At 45.2% G+C, this 7687-nt stretch overlaps 1 long non-coding RNA gene across 1 annotated transcript; it reads right to left on the reverse strand.

The window, feature by feature from the left end:
* Positions 1-3755: 3755 nt before the first annotated feature.
* On the reverse strand, positions 3756-6784 carry LOC123926156. Its single transcript, XR_006815161.1, has 3 exons — positions 6400-6784; positions 5553-5640; positions 3756-3895 (listed from the first exon to the last, which is right to left on the reverse strand). It is a non-coding gene; the product is annotated as an uncharacterized LOC123926156 (long non-coding RNA).
* Between the last annotated feature and the right edge of the window lie 903 nt (positions 6785-7687).

Here is a 7687-nt window from a genome sequence, read left to right on the forward strand (position 1 = left end):
GGCAGCAGGGACAGATCAGCTCCAGGCACAGAGGAAGCAAGCAGCCTCCTGAGATGGCTCTGTGAAGGGGGTTGGGGCTGGGATATGGATACAGGCTGCTTAGTCAGAAGCCATCAAGGCATTAACTGATTTAGGAAAGGGGAGCTGGGCCAGGAATTAAAATCCAGCTTCCTAGAGAGCTCTGCTTTGGAGGTGGGGTCTCAGGCCCCAGAAAACAGTACTGTATTATCTGCTGTTTCTCATCTGAACCTTCTTGGCGCATATATTCCTTGGGAAATTCATGGGGACAAACTGCTTGAGTTCAAATCTCATTTCCTAGCTGATTGTATGGGCCTGAGAGAAGTTACTAAATCTCCCCATGCCTCAATTTCCTCATCTGTAAAGTGGCAATGAGGCCACTGTGCTCATGAGTTTATACAGGTAAAGCATACTCAGTTCATGGCTAGAGCTAAGCTAATGCTGGCTCTTGCTTCTCCCACTGAAGTCGTTTCTCCAGCAACCTGACGCTGTCAGTGTTCAATCTTTTTTCCTTAACAACAATTCTGTCATGGGGGTCGCACCCCTCTCCATCCAGCTGAGCAAGTCACAAATGGAGAGGTCACTCCTGACACCGCTATCCTCTCCCCCCAAACCATCACCAAGTCTTGTCAACCTTACTACCTTACTGACTTCTACCAAAGTTACCCAACTTCCTTAAAATCTCCCAGATCTCAGGCACCTGGGTGGCTGTCGCTTGGCAACTGCCTTCATCTCGGGTCATGATCCTGGAAACCCAGGATTGAGTCCTGCATCTGGCTCCCTGATCAGCCAGGAGTCTGCTTCTCTCTCTGACCCTCCTCCCTCTCATGCTCTCTCTCTCTCACACTCATTCTCTCTCTCTCAAATAAATAAATAAAATATTTTTTTAAAAAAATCTCCCAGATCTCTTCTTCTCTCCTCTACAACCTTTCACCAGGACTTGACTAGCAAAATAAGGCCCCTAACTGTAACCACTCCAACTCTCTACTAACCGTTTCCACTCTGCTGCCAAAGAGATGCTTTTAAGTGCAGATCTGACCGAGCCCTCTCCCTGGGTTCTCTGTGCAGAAACCTCAAAACTACATTTCACTCTTCTTCGGGTTAAAACCAAAATCCTAACACCATGCAGACTGCATCTGTTAGAATGTTTTTGGCCCCAACATTAGAAAGCCCTGCCAAAATTGGTTTGAAATACAAGGTGATTTATTAGCTTCTTCAGAGGTAACTGGGGTAATTCAGGCTTCAGGCACTGCATGATCAGGGTGCTAGCACCATATTCTGCTATTCTCTCAGTTCTGCCTTCTTTCCTAGATGTCAGCTGCATCCATAGCCCAGCTTCCTTTCAATTGGCCTCAAGTGGGACACTTCTAGAGAACAACAAACCAAAACAAAAATAGAACCATACCCAGCCATGAAATAAAATTCATTCCCTTCAGCCTGAGCCAACTGAGACCATGTGCCCATTCCCAATCAAAAAACTACTAGTGAGGGCGCCTGGGTGGCTCAGTGGGTTAAGCCGCTGCCTTCGGCTCAGGTCATGATCTCAGGGTCCTGGGATCGAGTCCCGCATCGGGCTCTCTCCTCAGCAGGAAGCCTGCTTCCCTTTCTCTTTCTCTCTCTCTCTGCCTGCCTCTCTATCTACTTGTGATCTCTCTCTGTCAAATAAATAAATAAATAAAAATCTTAAAAAAAAAAAAAAAACTACTAGTGATATGCCACACACCATGTCTTTCCATTCTCTGCTCCTGGTGGGAAATAAGTCCGTTTCTACAAACACACATTGAAACCATGCTAAAAGATACCATTGGTTTTATTTTAATAATGCTCAGCTTTGAAAGATATGAGAACTAACCATCAACCTTAAGGCTGCCCATTGTCCTTGATGATGGATCTGGGACTAGAGGTGCCCGTGGGAATGACCTCATGATAACATGCAGTTCGAGCAGAGTGCTAGAGGATGGATGAGGGAGGAAGACAAGAGACAAGGGGCTTGCTGGCTTTCTCAAAGATGGACTTTGGATGGTGGAATGGAAAAGGTAAGAAAATGCTGTTGTAGTGTCTTCTGCGCCCCAAGATTGCATACTCAATCTTCACCTTGTTCTCTTTCTGAAAATGGACTTTGCCGCCAAAGGAACTGAAAGTAGGGACTCAACAACTATTTGTATGTCCATGTTCATAGTAGCATTATTCATAATAGCCAAAAGGTGGCAACAACCCAAATGTCCATTCATGGGAAAATGGCTAAACAAAGCATGGTCTATACACACAATGGAATATTATTTGGCCTTGAAAGGGAACGACATTCTAATGCATGTTCACAGGGATGAGGCTTAAAGATATTCTAAGTGAAATAAGCCAGACACAAAAGAACAAATACTGTATGATTCCATTTACCCAAGATTCCTAGAATAGCCGGTTCGTACAGATGGAACATAGAATAGTGGTTGACAGGGCCTGGGGGTGGGGACAGAATGGAGACTTATGTGTAAACTTTCAGTATATGGGATGATAAAGAAGTTCCAAAGATGGATGGTGGGGCTAGTTGTACAACAATGTGAATGTACTTCATGCCACTGGATTGTACAGTTAAAAAATGGTCAAAATGGTAAGTTTTATGTTATATATATTTTACCACAATAAAAAATAAGTACTTAGTTCATCTTCCAGGAATTGAGGGCACAACAGAGGGGTGACAGGAAATGCTCAAATAATGATAGTGGATTGATTGGTTAATCAATTGATGGTTGATCGATGGTTGATTGTCTGGATAGAAGACATTTTTAGTGATATATGTGCATTTTGGCCCTGTTGTGGAAGAAAAATTTTTCTCTATCTTTCAAGGGATATTTTTTTTTTTTTTGGCTGGACTATGAATTAAGTTGACATGAGATAGATTAGCAGGAGAAAATCAAATTTAAGTACATACTAAGGGGCTCCATAGGAAAATGAGGCCCACAAGAAGTCAGGCAATTGAGGATTATAGGACACCCAGAGTTAAGGAGAAGTGGGGAGGGATCTGGAACTATAAAGGGAAGGAAGACAATTCAGCCACCCCTAATTCATATTATGCTGTGGTTACCTATGGTGATAGCTCCCTTGCTGGAGGAAGTTGTCTATCTAAATTGTTGTAGGCCATGAAGGGAAGGTTGAAGGTTCTTCCGGAGCCTTCCGTTTCTTAAAAATAATCAGCCTACAATAATCCATGTGCCAAAGGGACACATTTTGGGGTGGTGAATTTTATTCCCTACTGTCCCATGATGATGCTACCTGTGACAATGAAGAGACTTGGGCCTGCTGTGGACTGAGCCGTGAGGCAGCTGTGTGAGAGAGCCTGCCCCTCCTAGTCCTACAAGTCCCGCAATCCTGTAGGCGTTGAGTGAGTGAGGCCTGCCTACTTCTATTCTCCGCAGGGTGGACCCACAGAGAGGGGAATTTCCTTCTGTCAGGAAAATAGTGTGAGGAAACAGAGCTCTCCTGCTCTTTGAATGGAAAATATCTCTTCGCCACCTCATTTTAGAGAGCCGTCCCCTTCCCACCTCACATTGCCAGAGGGATGACAGAACAGCTGTCACCCATTGGGTCTGACTCATTAGTTTATCATCTCTCCCCACCCCTCTCCCGAACCCTCTCCCTCCAAACCCACCCACCCCGAAAATGCCTCAGCACAGTGGACTATTTTAAGAACTGAATTCCCCGTCGGCATGGCAACTTCCTGGCTGTACCTTTCGTCATAGCTGCCTGGATGGAAGAAAAGCCACCTTTCACCAGGGCTCCAGCCAGCCTACAGCAGAGATGCTTTGTGGGCCAGATGTGGCCAGAGGCTGGACATCGAGTGTAGGTCACAGATCCTTCTTTGAGTGTTTGCCTGTTTTATAGCCTGTTAGCAATGCAAAAACCATTCTTAGCTGACCGGCCACACGAAAACAGGCACCCCACCAGAACAGGCCCAAGGACTGTAGTTTACCCAACCCCTGTGGTAAGACAGGGACAGCAGGTGCTCACACTTGCTGGGTTTCTCATTGTGGAGGTTTGAAAGATTTGGAATGGTACAGGGGCAACACAAGTAAAAGACGGGAAGGAAGTTATGGAAGAAGGACAATGTGATTCATTCATTTTTTAAGATTTCCCCCAAATACCTATGTTTTATTATACTTTAAAGGTTTATCTACAGTCTTCTTGTGCTTCAAAATGAAAATCTTTTTTTTTTTTTTTTTCAAAATGAAAATCTTAAGACTCTGACATCTTTACCACATCCCAAATAAGGACTGAGGCTTATAATCTATTAGTTCCTTTTGTAGAAAATGGTATTTATTTTGCAACCTCTCATCATTCTTCACAAAGACCAGATTTTCTTCAGATATGTGGAAAGAGGTTTTCGAATTTTTTTTTTCTTTTTTGCCTAAATTTTTTTAGGAAAAAAAATTTAGAGAACTCCAGGGGCACCTGGCTGGCTCAGGTGGTGGAGCATGCAACTCTTGATTTCAGGGTTGTGAGTTCAAACCCCACGATGGGCATAGACATTATTTGACTTTATTTTTAAAGATTTTATTTATTTATTTGGCAGAGAGATCACAAGTAGGCAGAGAGGCAGGCAGAGAGAGAGGGGGAAGCAGGCTCCCTGCCAAGCAGAGAGCCCGATGCTGGGCTTGATCCCAGGACCCTGAGATCATGACCTGAGCCGAAGGCAGAGGCTTTAACCCACTGAGGCACCCAGGTGCCCCCACAGACATTATTTTAAAAATTTTTTAGTTTACTTTAAAATTTGTGTTCATTATAGGAAAATTTAAGCCTACTTAAAAAGAATAATAAAATGAACTCCCATGCTTCCACATACCTGACATTACTGGTTCATTTTTAAAGGGTATTTCCAAGTAAATTAAAGAAATGGTTTGTACTTTCTTTTAAGATTTTATTTATTTATTTGAGAGACAGAGATCACAAGTAGGCAGAGAGGCAGGGGAGGAAAGCAGGCTCCCTGCTGAGCAGAGAGCCCAATCCAGGTCTTGATCCCAGAACCCTGGGGTCACGACCTGAGCCAAAGGCAGAGGCTTTAACCCACTGAGCCACCCAGGTGCCCCTGGTTTGTACTTTCTTAAAACATGGATTAAAAGGGGGAAATGATTTGCAACTAGAGTTGAACAGAATCCAGTTCTAGGCCCTGTCTGAAAGTGATTGTCAAGGGGAGGGGTAGGAGGAACATCTGTAGGAAAGAAAAGGGGATCACTCTTTGATGGTTACCATGGAAACCACTAAGTTAAGATGGTTGAGTTTGTTGATGGGGCAGTGAGGTTCCTGCTAATGGACTCTGGGTCAGAGTTGTAGGAGAAATCTTCAGGCTGGTCCCTGAGGATATCTTACTGAATCTGAAACTCCCTTCCACTCCCCAAGCCTGTTCTCAGTATCCTCACTTTGAGGATACCTTCATTCTGAATTTCTAGGATCCGATTAAAAAAGAGACACTTTGGCATTTCCTTCCTCGATTTTAGGGCTTGCTTTTTGTGTTGAGGAAGCCAGAGTCGAAGTTGCATACTCACTTTGAGGAGTTCTGAGACTTGATGGCAAACACCTGGGGTCCTGTTCACAGCCATAGCGCAGGGAAGGGAGGGCGGAGACGCTACGTCCCTGGAAGAAAGCCCCGGAAGGTGGAGGGTGGAGGTCTTAGAGTACTGACCCCCCCCCCCCCCCCAACCAGAACGCAGGAAATACACTCCTGGAAAGCCCGGAATCCAGCCTAAGCCTTGAGATTCAGAGGCTGGGGATTCACTTTCCCGCTTTAGAAGGAACTTGAACCCAACGTAGAATATCCATCATTCGCCAATGTCCAGGGCTGCTTTAGCCATCAGATTATTTACTGTGGGGTATGCCAATAGGAAGTGGAACTTTGGCATCGTGCTCCTTGGACTTGAGTCCAAGCCGCAGCACATACTATTTCTACCGCGACAGACTCTGCCACCTACTAATGGGCTTGGTGGGGGAAACGAATACAAGATAAGCGGCAGGCACAGAGGCAGAAGCAGGCTGGAATTACTCATCCAGGGGTAAACATGAGCGCAGGGACACACAGAAGGCCGCCGAAAACCTCGACAGATCCTCACAGGGACAGGTTCCCAGAACTGGGATCCCGAGACTCGACTGAGTTCTTTAACTCTAGTTAAGCCTCGGACAGCTCTAGAGGGAAAGGCTGCGCCGACGAGGGACGGCCACCAGGGGGCGCTCAGGCCCGGGATCTCGGGTATCCAGGGTGGCGGAAGGGAAAGGGGTGGCGCGGAGTGGGGGTGGGGGACCGGGAGGAGGGTGCCGGCAGCGCGGGCTCAATACCCACTCTCCGGAAGAGTGTTAGCCAGCGAAAGGCAAGACAGGTACCTCCTGGAGCTGCTTTACCTGTCTGTACTTCCCTACGAAATCAGAAGCTCCTTGAGGGTAGTGTCTGTGATTCGTCCCTTCCTCAGCTGCACGAGTCCCTTGTCCCCACCCTAGGTTTGCTGAGCAGAGTCAAAAGATGCGTTCTCACTCTGGAGGGCGGGAATGGAGGACCAGGAGGAGGCAGGGGAAGGGCGGTGGGGAAACTTAGAGGAAGCTGTTCTGGAAAGGGGTGAGAGAGGTTAGCTTATCAGCAGGGTGGAGCCCAATCGGGGGCGGGGAAAGGGCGCTTGACGCTGGAAAACTTTGGGGGTGGAGCCTATAGGACACTACAATTTGGGGAAGAAAGAAGGCCGTGGTTCTCCCACTTCTTGATCTGTGGACTCTTTTATACTCGCAAATATTATTGAAAGAGCCTTTTATTTATGTGGGGTCTACCTCCCCAAATTTACCATATTGGAAATTAAAACGGAAAATTTAAAAACACTTATTTACTTAAAATTACAATATTAAACCTACCGCATTAACATAATTTTAAAGATAACTGTATTTTCCAAAACAAAAAACAAAACAAAATGTTAGTGAGAAGCGTGGCACCGTTTTACATTCCTGCAATTTTTTTAAATGTTTAGCTTAATAAAAAACAGATGGAGTCTCCTATCTGCTTTTGGACTCACTCTGTTGTGATATCAGAGTTTTCCCCAAGCTCACAGCTTCATACAGTCATGAGAAGATGAGAGCGAACAGGCAAATAACATTTTATTATGAAAATAGTTTTGACCTGTGGACCCCCTGCCCATTTTGATATTAAATAGAGTATTATTAACTGCATACAGTGTTATTTTTGGATAAGAATGGAAAGACTTTTGGTAAAACAAAAGTTGCTTTTGGTGAGAACTAAGGACTTGAGGGCCAGGCTGCCTTGAAATTCACCCACTGGTAAAGATGTGGCCTCCATGGCCAGTGGTACCAGAAAACAGGGCCTCAGCTGGTGTAGACACATGCCTGTTTAAACGTCCACTCGCATCCGTGGATGTTAGAACTCTGTTACAGCTGACTTTTGGCTGCCTGCTGTTCTGAGTGGAGCTGGAAGAACGGTGACCAGACTACTTCCTTCGAGGCCAAAAGCATTTTCTGGCTTCTTATCAATTCAAAAAGATTTCAAAACAATGCCCCACTCACTTCACACCTGTTAGAATCACTGTCATCACGAAGATGAGAGATATTGGATCACTATACTATACACCTGAAACTAATATTACACTGAATGTTAACTAACCAGAATCTAAATAAAAACTTAAAAAAAAAA

The sequence above is a fragment of the Meles meles genome, chromosome 15, assembly GCF_922984935.1.
Source record: "Meles meles chromosome 15, mMelMel3.1 paternal haplotype, whole genome shotgun sequence".
Classification (NCBI taxonomy): Eukaryota; Metazoa; Chordata; class Mammalia; order Carnivora; family Mustelidae; genus Meles; species Meles meles.